The 13,793-nt window shown below is 41.9% G+C and overlaps 1 protein-coding gene across 1 annotated transcript in view; it reads right to left on the bottom strand.

The window, feature by feature from the left end:
- T265_09456 (hypothetical protein) overlaps positions 1–6,580 on the bottom strand; it is a gene marked incomplete at both ends in the record, with an annotated part of 89,766 nt that extends 83,186 nt beyond the window's left edge. Inside the window, one exon of the mRNA XM_009175531.1 lies at positions 6,452–6,580. The remainder of the gene's footprint in view (positions 1–6,451) is intronic.
- Positions 6,581–13,793: the final 7,213 nt, after the last annotated feature.

The raw sequence follows: 13,793 nt of genomic DNA on the forward strand, positions 1-13,793 counted from the left end.
ATATATCATAACCAAAGCCTAAAGCCTGTACTCTTTGGTTATATACATTTAAACGATCCGTGATAAATTTTCCTTTCTGTTTTTAGTAAATATTTCAATTAAATTCTTGATTGAACCAAACAAATATTAATAAATATTAATAAATAAATAAATAAATATTAATAAATGTAACTAGGTGTCCGCATCTGCCTCACGAACAGGCTCTGACGCTTCACTCAGGAAGGGATGTTGTCCATTCTTGAAGCTAAATTTGTCATTCTCCTGCATCGGGGAACAGCGATCCGTGACGCGCACCTGTCATGGAACGCCCTGCCAAAGAGAAGATTTTGTTCAATGCATAGCTCTTCGGTTGGAAAGACCAGCGGAGCTTTCAGCTTCTAAGATAGCAGTCCGTTTTCAAAACGATTTCAAATTTGAAAATATATTTAGCCTGCGGTTTCTGTTGTCTGAATCTTCCCAGTTTGGGTTCAGTAAGAATATGTGGTTAGCTGGAACCTGGGTGTGAAAAGAGCGGAGCCAGTCATGTGTTGTCCAAGGGCTATCAATAAACTTATAAGTAGTGTGCTACCATTATGCTTGTTTGATGCTTTTACTGAGGGAACCGCCTTTGAACTGTGATAGATTGCCACAGAACCAGATAGTTTGAGGCAGTAGATAGTGAGCGCGTTTCCTTCCAAAGCGTTGCGAGGTGCGTGAGAATACCTGAATGTTTTGCTGACAGTATGGGCTCACTAGTTCAAACTGCCTGTTGACTGTATTAGGATGTGTCATAGGGAGCAAGCAATGTTTCGTGACAGGTGAATACCCCTTTTTGGGCACAGAGCTTAAGAAACTTCAGTGTTTTACTTAGGAAGTTCTTGATGTAAGCCAAGTATTCGTTTTTTTTGCTGCTTGCTTTGTACATACGAACAATGCGTTAACAGTTTAGTGTCTCTGCTCCAATAGCCTTTCACGACAACCATGGGCCGAAAACAATATCGACGTAAAAATGAACTTTACTGACGCCATACCACCAAGTTTGGTACACGGGTACGTATCGATCAGTTACAGGTGTTACTTTCTTTATTAAGCAGTGTGCAGTATTAAAAATATGAATTAAGTGACTGGTATTTATTAAGCAGGATTTTCTGAGATACGAACACTTGCTGACATCGTGTTTTCGTTTAAAAAAACGGGATTTATTCGACATCCTAATCAAATTATTAGTTCTTTAACGTACATTGCTTTGTATGAAATGATGTATTCTGAAACCAAACGAGTGTTTAAATCCCCTTTTTGAAGTGAAACGCTCACCCGTAAAGGCCGTTTGGCCAATAAAATCAATATCGGTCGATCAACAGAATCAACGATACTGGATAAATATTAGGGCATTCCTTGAATAAACGCAGCATTGCTGTCAGATAGAAAGGGGCGAGATTTCAGGTAGATTGGAAGACGATGAAATCTATAGATTCTCAGCAACTCATAATTTGTGTCACCTGAAGGATTCTTAGTTTTTTGGCGCTAAACTGTAAGCTGACCGGTTACGTACCCTTTAGCATTAAAATGAGACAAAGTTTTCATGATACAAAAATTATTACCTGCTCTACTTATTTTAATACTCTTTCGTCTCCTACACTCACGTGAATCCTCTCAAAACCCTAGACACCGCCTACAAAGGTTCCAAAATCTATCATTTTCCGACAACATATCACTATGGTAACGGTAGTAAATCTTTGGATTGCATAACAGGAAATGTTGACCTGACTGTGTTGAGATGAGGAAACCCGGCACTTAATAATGTATAAATAAAACAGCAGTATGTTGGGGACGCATCACCAACAGAACCTACTACTCATAGGGTCGCTGAAACTCCCCGACAACCCTTGATCAGCTCTAAACTTTCTGAGACTCATCAGGTCACCGCATGTCCTCCGAGTTTCCCTCAGTCTTCTGTTCTACTTATATACCAAATTGTAATCAGATGAAAAAGTACCCTCATTTGTAAATTAACTTGAGTTTCCGCTCATTGCCGAAGCTACTTTCGTCTACACTGTTTAACCGCTGGCAGGTATTTCAAATAGCATTTAAGAAAATAATTGACAAAGGCGTTCCGTTGCTTCATCACCTCACATAGGTCTATTGTTTTGGTTTAAGTACAAACGCGCACACCCCATGGGAAAACCAAATGGATTCTTCGACGGGAACACGATGAGACGGACAACGAAAACAGTTGCTTTTACAGGTCTGACCATATCGATTAATTTAGATTTTGAAGCTAGCCAGTCGATCACATCATTCAGGCTTGCGCTAACACTGCCCCACACCTTTCATCTTAATTTAGCTCAAGCACTTATTGGGAAACGTTGGTTTGACTGCGATCCAACCCACACCAGAATGTGCAAAAAACCGGGCACTTCTGAGCAGCCATCAATGGGAGGCCTCACTACTATGAATCTCGAGGTTTATCCGATTCAGCACAAATCTGATGACTCATCACCATCACGAATACCCAGGTCTCGCCCCGTTCGTGCCACGTGACGCTACGCTCAGAGCAGCCCAGTCTTGTGGTCACGGTTTTTTTATCGAGAGTGACATGATATCACGTGAGGGTGTACAGGCAAAAACCAACTTTCACACTACTCGTAACAAGCAGTTTCTTGTAGCTGAGTTCAAAAACAGATCAATCATTAATTTATGCAAAACCTAGCTTTTCCTATTATCCTTGTATTTAGTAGATCAGCGGCTTGGTATTTAGAGTGTCAAAATCTGACCGTTAAATCACAACGTACGTTATTTATTGCTCTCAGTTGAGCAGTGAACACCAATTCCCCTGAGGTCGTAAACATCCGCCCGGAATCGCACGGCATCCCAACGTTCACAGTGTGTTGATTACAGTGGTACACGTAAACTCATTGTATCCCAAACCTATTTTGACAGCGAATTTGCATTAAAACGTCAAACACCGCGGCTCGTACACAGCTATGTAAACATAATGGAGTGTGATACGGGGAAAACTGGCGAGATAAGAGTTGAATTGTATTCATTCGCACCATGAAAGGGGTTGAAAACAGACGGTGGTTAGATTACATGGAATTTCTCCTTTCAACAACGGAAATCCGAACGAATGTGATATGGCGGCAATGTCTGCTTTTGTATTTGCAACACTAGCATGAAAATGTCGATTGAAAATTTAAGAAGAAAGCTACCCTGGAGGCTTGCAAATTACACTATTTTATGTATCGATTTGGGTTTAAAGAGAGCATCGAATGAATTTTTCCCAGTCATCCTGAAGAGGTCTGAGCACTCTGCAAAGATGGGCCGACCAGATGTTTGCTAGGAGTCGATCAAGGGAAACAGGGAATAAATCAGGGTCACGTGTTCCATCTGGGGATGTTTATGTCCGATAGTCTTTGATAAAACAATCGAGTCGGCAATGAAAGGAAATGGTTCAAATCTAGATTTCAAAGCTTTGAACAATCAGGATGACAATGCTGCAAGTAGACTACTCATAAAAGCTGTTCAGTAACTCACGACCAGTCTTCTTGGGTCTTATCAGGTAGCACATTTCCCGCGTTTCCGTCAACTTGTTCTACTTGGATTCAAATCGAACGGAATCCACCGAATTTGGTTTTCACTTAGGACCCACTAGATTCCCATTTGAATCTCTCGTTTATGATACCCGTGGAAGGAAGAAGGCCTTAGCTGCAGAGTTACTCATTAGGAAATGCCAGCTGACCGGTTACGGACCTTTGGACAGGGAAGCAAAACTCTCATTTGCATCTTGTTTACAAAAACTGGACATCCATGTTCTCCTGAACGCGCCTTCTTTGACTTTCCTGGATATTCATTGACTCCAATCATTCCTCGCCCAAATCCAAGCAAATGTTACAAAGTGACTCCACAAATTCCGCAACAGATCTCCCCTTTTCAAAAGACGCAAAGCAAAATCCCACGAACAACACATGCTACTCGCGTGCCTCCTTATCAGTAGTATCACCGTTACACCAGTAAACAAATTATAAAGGCAGATTATACAGATATTTGTTCAGTTCGACCGGATTAAAGCATTAAGCGAACCAATACATAACCCAGTAATATTAGGTTGCCACCCCCCTCAAACAGGAAAACTTTGGAGAGAGGTTGGCTTCTGTGAGAGTCATCTTTCGTCATCAAAAACTTTTCAGATACCATAGTTCTAGAATCTATAACAGACTGATTGTAGGGCAAAACGAACATGCATTAGGGGAGTAAGTATGGCACCAAGTAGAAAAAACTTTGACGGTCGATACAAATATGTGGGTCAAATGCAAGACGTGAATATCGTGGTACTTAGAACCACCAAATCTTGACGTTATTTTCGAGAGTGGTCTAGCTTCGGACAGAATAGTTTACAAAAATGGTAAATGGCGGAAACCTGGAGATCAGGCCCCTGGCGGTAGACCAGTGTACTCAGTACTCAGGGGTTCGCCATGAACAGAAAAATTCATAGACTCAATGAACAAAAACGAAGACACATCACTCTATCCACTATCGTGAAAAACTTTGAGAGATAGCCGGTTATCGACCGAAACAGCTCAAAGCTTCCGGATAAGAGAACCAAGTAACCAGAACAAACGGCTCATGGTTAGAAAACTCTCAAATGTTCGTTGAAATTGCAGGATAAGTGAGGGGAATAATACGTAAGCTAATCTTTTTTGGAAGATCAGAACATTTGTAGCAGCGAAAAGAGCAGCAAATGACTTTCCCCCGGGAGATTTGGTTTCCATTTCTAAACTGCTTAAACTTACGTAGATAACTGACCAACAAGGATTTCAAAACCACGTATACCTAATTGGCAGTCATCTTCACCTGGTTAGCTATAAACTGTCGTCCTTAGGTTCCTGGCTTTTGATAGTGTTTACTTTCTTTCATTATTTTCAGACATGTAGCTTTCATTTAGTTGACTCAACTCGTCGTCTGTTCAACGCGGCCACGATGTTGGCGTGTCCTTACACAGCGCGCTGATTTCAGTTCTCACTGATGATTGCGGAATGGCTGTTCCAAAAATTCCAATCAACTCAAACTCAGTGGGATTTCTTCGATAGAACGCCAAGTATGAAAACCGTGAATGCTATGGAAAACCAAAAGTCGGGATCACCCGTCTTTGAGCTCATCAGTTAGGCCCCGTTGTCGAACTCCCACCAATCTTTAAAACATCAGATTAGACAGGCGTCCACTTAGTTCTAAGTAGATAAATTCTTGGACACTGTTTTTTGCTGATTATAGCCTCTCCAAAACAGCTGCTACGTTTCCGGAACACCTTTTTGGGCATGAAAGTTGGCAATCTAGTTCACCTGCACAGACTTGTATCTTCACTTGGAAAGCATAACCACTGTGCGAAACAGTATACGCAAAAAAAGAACAAAAAACCATCGTTATGGAGTGTCTTTGCTTCTTTTCTCCTACTGAGTTAGGTAGCATGTCATGTGATCTTTTGGAAAGCTCCGAGACCTTACGCTTCGATGTGACAACCACTACGCCCACCCAGGTGTAACAGCACCGCCCAACAAACTATATGAGTGCACATTATCTAAAAACTCGTCAAATTACGTATCGGGTTCAATATTGAGGGAACTTTAAGAAGAATCGTGTAATCTCAATCAGTTCAGTGGTAATCGTGTACGGGAATCTATGCATTTATCCAATATTGCTGCATTTTAAATTTATTTTCTCGGATAGTCTGATCACGTGTTCGTTCAGTGAATAGTGCCACTTAACTTGAAAGTTACTCAGTAGTCTAGGGGTTTGCTTTGTGTATCCTTCTCTCTATGTTCGAATGCAGTGTGTGAACTCTGTTCAATCACAAGGATAGTGTGCTGGGTCACGTGAACACAAGCGTCACTCTGTAATTTCAAATTATCGATGGATTCAACATTGACACCGACTGAAATAGACGACTGAGGAGTCACACAATACTCTTAGCTGCAAAGCCTTTACGAGTGGAGCAGAACTTTTTGCTCCAAAATGTTGCATTTTGTTGCGTATGTGCTCAAACCAAAAACTATCTTAATCTACGCTAGTATTTTTCACTGAAGCAATCATACCTCTGGCGGAAAAGTCTGGTGAAATAATTTCCCAGCATCGCTGAGACCCCGGGATGCCTAAATGGGGCCCAAAAGTTTGGACTGGTACTCTGAGCTCACTTGCCCGCTTGCTCTGGTCCATCAGAGACAAGTCAGCTTTTGAAAATGCAATTTCATTGTGCGAAAACTGGGCGCTGACGATTGAGTGGTTCGCGTACTCGATAATGTTAAGGCCGAGAATACTTTGAGACCACCCGCGTTAAACTGAATATGTCTCAGGAAACGCATACGAGTTTAAAATCGCACCTGAGCGCATATTGCAACAAAATTATAAAATAAAATTTACGGAGCACTATTTATCAAATAGTTTACGAACTTTTGAAATCAGATTTTTGCAGTGTACTCACCGAAAGTGAAATCAATATACTGGCCAATCCACGTAGCGTAGTAGACTAACTGCTTGGTCCAGTCAACTCCACACTGGATGGGAACTTAAAGGCAATTTGTGACACGAAATACTGCCCGGTAAATCGCAAACAAACAGATCGTATTTTTTGCCGTCGGGACGTAACCCAGTGTCAGCAGCAGTAATACACGGAATTCTCGCGTTACTTTTCTCCCCGCCCACGTACACGTATACAGCCAATTCACTCGGTCGTGGATCTGGGCGCGCGCGCACGCATGGAATCACGCACGCACACACGCACTCATGCAACCATCCGCGATTAGTCCCGACAGGCCCGGGTGTAGACAAATAAATACTCACAGTCAATCGAGTAGCCAGAAGCGCGCGCGCGTGCACACACACCCACCCATATATACAAGCCTCATTTCCAATTGACGTTGACAATACTCGACCGAGATGAATTTCGGAAAGGACTGTCTCAGTTCTGCTCTATTCGCGACAAGCTAAACTGTGGTCACACAAATCCGCGCGAGTTGGGATCAACCTGAACCGAATTGATAGGCTACATACATGCCTCGACGGACATCCTCGCGCTTGGTGTTGTGAGCTAGACAGACCCAGCACAATTAGAGGGTGGGCAAACAAACACAAGACAGAAGGCTTCAAAGTACCAGTGTGGGTGGGGCTTAATTAGCTTATGATGCATTTTCGACTTATAAACCCAGTTTAGCACGTAAGTCAACAGTGGAGAAAGCGACGCAGTGGTTTTGTAGCCTTCACGCATGGCTGGGTTTTGCGTGAGCTCACTGATTGCCCCACTGGGGATTCGAAACTTGACACAATCTCTTCGCTCAAGTCACATGAATATTAATGCTCTGTGAATTTCAATAGAACAAGCTGATGGAAGGAAGTGAAAAGCAGAACGAATTGGAAAAGGGAGTGGAATGAAACTTGAAAATTAAAATAGTTCTTCACAAGTTTTGCTCACTCTGTTGTTTTTCCTGTCTTGTGAACTTCATAACAGTTACGGTTCCCATTCTTACCCAGTTTCTGATGAACCATTGGTCATACACTTCTCGAAATGCAGACTGAAACCTATCAGGGGTTGAACAGTTCTGATGAGGGAAAGAAACCTCAGAGTTTCCACCTTTCCTGCTGTCAAACCATTGTTTGGGTCGCCTAATTTTGCATCCACTTGGCTTAGTAATATTTCATTCGAAGAAGTGTTGGTAGTTTAGTTTCAAGAGAAGACTTCTGTCACCAGATCGTTGGTTAGCAATACGGAAGGGTCCAAACGGTACTTGGTGAGGGTGGTTCCTCCCATCGCGAAACCAGGTACACCGACCACCACACAAGCAAATATCAATATACACAGATTGAAATTGCTGACAGCCGAACTGTTTATTGCTTGAGACAACTTAGGTCTGTGTCACCTATAATCACGGACACTGTTCTCACTCACGTGACTACTGTGACGTGGCCGTCAGCGTTCTAGTCAATACTCAACTCTTCACCTACTGCCTTACGCATTGCTAATGGAATGCTCCTTAGTTACTCACAAACAAAAATTTTGATTTCGCTAGGCTTCTGATCATATGGCTACATCATCAAGAACCATCGGCAACTTCAGATTATTTGGAAAAACCTCGTCTCTAATGCGGTTTTTTTCTTCATATGGACTCTTTAGAGAGGGAGAGGATAGGTCGGGGTCAGACAAACGTGGATCAAGTTTTGAAGCTACGACAACAATGAAATTGGTCAGATTCACCCAGGATATCCGGTGCTAAGTTCACACAGTCCGGTAATCCTTTGATGGGGATGGTATCAGAAGCACTTGGGTGATCGGTATAAGGCTGTAGGACCTGTCTACCACTCGTGCTCTCTTCAAGTAAATGCCCAGGGGACCATACCGACGTGTTATCTGAAGTTCATTCTTGGATAGTTAATTCGAACGACTGTATACTTGCGCCTGGAATTTTACTAGTGCAGTGATTCTTTAAAATAACCGGTAAACATGTACAAAATTACGTGAGACGCTTGATTGATTTACTTTTTTTAAAGTATTTGTGGAAAAGATTGAGACAGTCACTCAGTATTTTGAAGCCACCAGGTTTAGGTGTGTAGGTGCAGTGTAGGACACTGTGTTAAAACCCACACACCAATCACTGTCACTCGCCCTGCCTGCAGCCCAAGGTCACTCCACTGGTGACCTTGGTCCAGTTATCTAAACCCATATTGGCCAATCGCGTTGCTCCATGTATTTAGGCTGTTTTACTTGACAGCTGCCCGTTCAATTCAGCGCTTTAATCCGTACAATCTGAGGGGAAGATGTTATAACGTTGTGTTCGTCAACACCCGTATCTTCTGCACTAGACTAGAAAGTTTTGGTTACACCTTAAGGAGGGTCGGTGTGTTGTTGATGCGCAATGGCCCGATGAGGTAGAGTGATTTAATTAATTTGTAAATCCTTTATTTTGGAAAACAAATCAAAAGAGATCAGGCGCCTGCAAAGTGCGATTTCGGCCGTCCTAAAATTATGATTGCTGCTGGATAAAAACGGTTTGAATTCCCGCCAAGTAGGATGGAGCAGTTGAATAGCTTCATACTAAAACGGCAGGTGGACTGTGGTTATGAACCAATTCCAGGTGGGCCTAATGGCGAATTCCGATTATACTTGGCTAACAACTAGTTAATTCCGACACAAGTTGTGTGTCAGTTGAAAGTATTGATTTGAGTTAGGTCTCCAATTCCATACACACCTGCTACAAGTTAAAAACACTAGTTTACTCTGCAGGAAATCTTGTTCGTTGCCAAATTGAATGACAAAAATTCTTGGATAATATGATAACCTTACTCTTTGATAATCCAAAAAGCAATGCTTGGCAAAAAGTCAACTTGGCAACCTGGTATTTGTTTTGAGCGTCATTTATTGCATGTATGTGCAAAAATTGTTCTGACTGGAGCTCATAGTCCTGTTTTCTCCATCGTGACATCATCCATTGCCAGCAAAATTTTCACTACAGGAGTGTCCTTTACTGAAAAGTTCAAGGATATTCAATAATATACTCCATTCCTGAGGAAAATCCTCTGAACTTCATGGATTTTATAAGTACTAGCGAGTGAGCTCGAGATAACGGTCAAGCCGCGAAATTGCTGACCGAATGGTCCATGGTTCGAACCCAGCCCTAGCATCTCAATTACTGCTATCTAGAATTGGGCATCCTGAGAGTACTTTATCCCTCGTGCATCCTTCAGGTGGCATGGCTATTAAAAAACAAAAGAGCTTCACAAATGAACGCTTTTCACTACCTGGTTAAGCGGAGTGATAAACCGTCATTCAACAAAAGTGTCCACATAAAAAAAACGGCAAAACCAACCGGACAAGTCAACTTAGGATTCAAGAGGGAGATGATTCAGGTCAGGAAATAAGAAAATAAGCCTGCATTATTGTATAGTTCGCCTTACTCTTCTGACTGAACTGTTCATGGTGCAGAATCAAAGCTGAAGGGGTTGCATCAATGAAAATGTTTCAAAACAAGATTGTGTCTTGACATAGTCACGTGTTCAACTCTTCACCGGTTGTATCGTGGGTATTTTGATGCGCCACGCTAAAGCATGACAGACAACTGTTAAATAGGAAGCGTAATGAACTTGGGAGACAAAGAAACTCTCGAAAGTGGTTTATTAAGCGGAATCTACTGGAAACTCAGAGTTTAGTGAGAAACAAAGTCAAGAATAACCCCTTCTCCCGAACGAACTACGTGATATATATCGTCTGAACGAGAGCACAAACAGATTAGCAATACCACCGTTTCTACATTCATCACCTTTCCTAGCAAGGTTGACGTCGTTGGCAGACCGATTACTGACAGATCTTCCTTGCACGACTATTGATCCATTCAATCAAGATTATTTACTAACGAAATGTTCACAAACCGACTTTTCGACCTCTTGGTATCATACTTTTCGACGGAGAGAGGAGTCGGTCGGTTTTATACCACCTTTCGGGATGCCAGTTTCTGGGTAACAACGTCCGCTGGACTAAAACCACAGAGTACGTGCTGGAGATGAGATCTGTATTCCTTTTCGACCCACTGAATATGTCATCTACATCATATTCCCCAAAGACACTTCTGCCGCTTGGGTCTCTACACCGAAATATTGTTTCATTATACCTGGTTGTTGCCTTACCAGCACTCTACTCTACTCTTTCTCTACTACTCTACTCTACTCTGCTCTACTCTACTCTACTCTAATCTAATCTACCCTACTCTACTCAGTCTAACAGGATGAGTATGCTGCATACCCAGTTAAACGCTTGAAGGCTTATTACATCTTATCATGTGCGATGAACGAAGATGTCCAAGGTTAATCAAATAAAAAGTAACTCCACTCCAAACGAAAAAGTAACCATGTTCGATTCTTGATATCAAGAAATGAAGCAATGTCGGATTTCTGAAAGTAATCCCAGAACGTCCGTAACCTACTGAGACCTTAAAACTCTACCAAATTTTCAATAGTAGAGCCGGCAAGCATCCAGCCAATCAAGCATTCAATCGATTCAGCAACAACCTGGATCGATAAAGGTGGAATTCAAAATAGCATGAGGTCCCTTTAGGTGTTGCACTGGCACGCACTCGCTTGTTCGCAATAAAACTGTTGTGTTCCTTATCGATGAGTCTTTTTCCGGCACTAGGCGCTGAAGCGGGAACAGCAGTCAGATATAACAGTTTACGATAAAAACCCTCTAACTCCCCAGATATTTTGTCTGATATTAGTTTTTGACGCGTGAAAGCACGAATAAGCATCAGACGTGTGGATTAAAATTACAAGGTGAAACACAGTCACCGTTTTAATGAAAGATTATAGTAATTTTGAACGAACGAATATTTTCAGACCAACCAATCCAATTCCTTAGGCTTGTGTTCTGATGTTCCGAAATATTCATAGTTATGGAAAATGGATTTTAGCTTTAATAATAGGAGCAAAACCCACAAAATTTGAAGGTCTCAAACAGTTTGCGGCTTGTACTGGATATTGTCCACACTGTTCACAATTTTGAGCAGCGTTCAACAAAAGGTTTGACCTTGATTAGGCAGGCAGGCCGAGTACCGGACTCAGACACGGTCTTACAGACTGTATACACGATGGAATCATTCATTCTAGTTCAGATGCTTCATATGTCCGGCCCGATATTCTATGATGACTGATTATCGAACAGGTCATGGGGTGTTTGATATGGTCAATAATCCTGCGTTAACGTTCGCTCGATTAGTCATCAAACCAAAGAAGCCTCTTATCTATGATGAGTCATCACATTCTGGGAATGACCGGAAGCGAAACGCTCTTTCTGTTCGAAATTCATTCGAAGAAGCCTTTGATATATTTAATACTGGTGAAACAAATGTTCAGCTGTAGGTCGGATGCGGTGTCCATTTGGTTGTACGATGATCATTAACGTGCTGTTGTCTGCAAATAGTAGCCACGAATCACAGTCAAAGTGAACAGCCTAAGGGCGTATTCTCCTCGGACGTGCCACTTCAAGCTTCTCAGGCACCAAACAGTCAATTCAACGCAATTCTATTTGCAAAATTTTCATACTCGAGGTGCTCGCCCTCCACTCTCTTCTACGGCTAACATGACCCATCCTATACCCTACTCCGACAAGTTGTTTGAAACACTTAAGGCGATCGATCAAATCAATATGTGAGGTCAGCTGGGCGTGAATCCACTGGCTAATGTGGTCATTTTTACCGAGTATATTTAATTCCAGGTTAGCTTTTAAAATGGTATTAAATATTCAGAATACATTTGAAGCTGACGAGCGTGATGAGTGAAAGACCTGATACTACGAAAAATGGTCTTAATCTGTTATAAACAGCTCTTTTGACCTTGAAGACGATGGTACGTACGTGCATTCATCGAGAAGTACTGATTTCACTGGGCAATGTGCTCCCACGCGGTTCGATGCGCTCTCTTTCAGTCAATCATAGCGCTTATTGTAGCCTAAGCCACATGTGTGATGTAATTAAACAAGCAATGAACATGTATATAAACGCATTTCCGATTGTATATTGAATACCCAATCACCAGTAAAAAGAAAAGAAAATTCACGGCAAATACACTCATTTTTAAATCATTTTGGTTCTCACGAGAGACTCATTTGGATCCCTCGTTTATGATATTCCCCAGCTGAATGTACTGCACAAAGGCTGCATCGTGTTTCAGTTGGCACGATTTTCGAGATATTGCAGTATATTTTCATAAAGGAAACTACTCACAAGGTTCCTGAAAAATATTCGATGACTGGTTTCAGCCTTCTTAGAGCTATTCAGATAGACCAAGTCCCCGAAGATAGATCAAACGAGAGATTCAGTCGAGTCGAACCAAATTGATATGCAAATGAGTTTATTTGTCTAAATTTCTCAGATTCTGGTTCAAGTGGATCGTGCGGTTGACAGACTCGGGCAGTGAGCTCGCTTGATGAACGCTAAGAATGACGAAACCTGTCGTAGGTGTCGACGAAATTTCAGCAAACTTTTGAATAGTTTCCCTCATGCAGATGAAATTTATTGATGATTTACCTACACGGTTGCTCACAATTTTAAAATCTGATCGCTTGATACTGTTAAACAACATTTAGGTCAGCCTCAGAATTCCATCGAGTCTTATAAACTGCAATGTTGAATTGACTGAGTGCTGCGATTTCAGCGAATCCGTAAACGCCTAAGTTCTGATGACTGATCCAAGGAACAAGCGCTGAGGTCAACTCAACCCAGTCAACTGTTACAAAAATTGGTTTGTCACTTGTTGACTGCCGTGGCTAAAATTCAAGTAAGAGTCTGGAAGTTTCTGATACCACCATGTTTACAAACAAAAAGGTGTACAAACTTGTGTGTACTTGTGTGCACATTCACAGGCTGAATGCGGAAGTAAAATGACACTTTGATAACGCAGCGGTTAGAAATATATCAAGCGGATTAAGTCGTCCTCACAAGGTCTACAAATCACCGTTTCCAAGCGTCCAGAACTCAAAAAGTCAGGAGGGGGAGAGAGACTGAGTCGAGTCCCCCGTGAGAACCAAATTGATTTGCAAATGAAAATACTTGTGGAAATCAGTTCAATTTGGGTTCAAGTAGAACATAAGGCTGATGAAAACCCAGGGACTGCGGCTAGCTGATGAGCCCTAAGATGAGTGAAACCTGTCGTGGACTGCTAATGAGTCTTCAGCGACCTTATGAGTAGTGTATTATGTCAATGTGGGTGTTATGTCCAGCACGTCCAGATGATGTACATCGTTTCAGTTCAGTGGAGGTTGGCACATCTGGCAACAAGTATCTTAA

Source organism: Opisthorchis viverrini (assembly GCF_000715545.1).
Source record: "Opisthorchis viverrini unplaced genomic scaffold opera_v5_275, whole genome shotgun sequence".
Lineage (NCBI taxonomy): Eukaryota > Metazoa > Platyhelminthes > Trematoda > Opisthorchiida > Opisthorchiidae > Opisthorchis > Opisthorchis viverrini.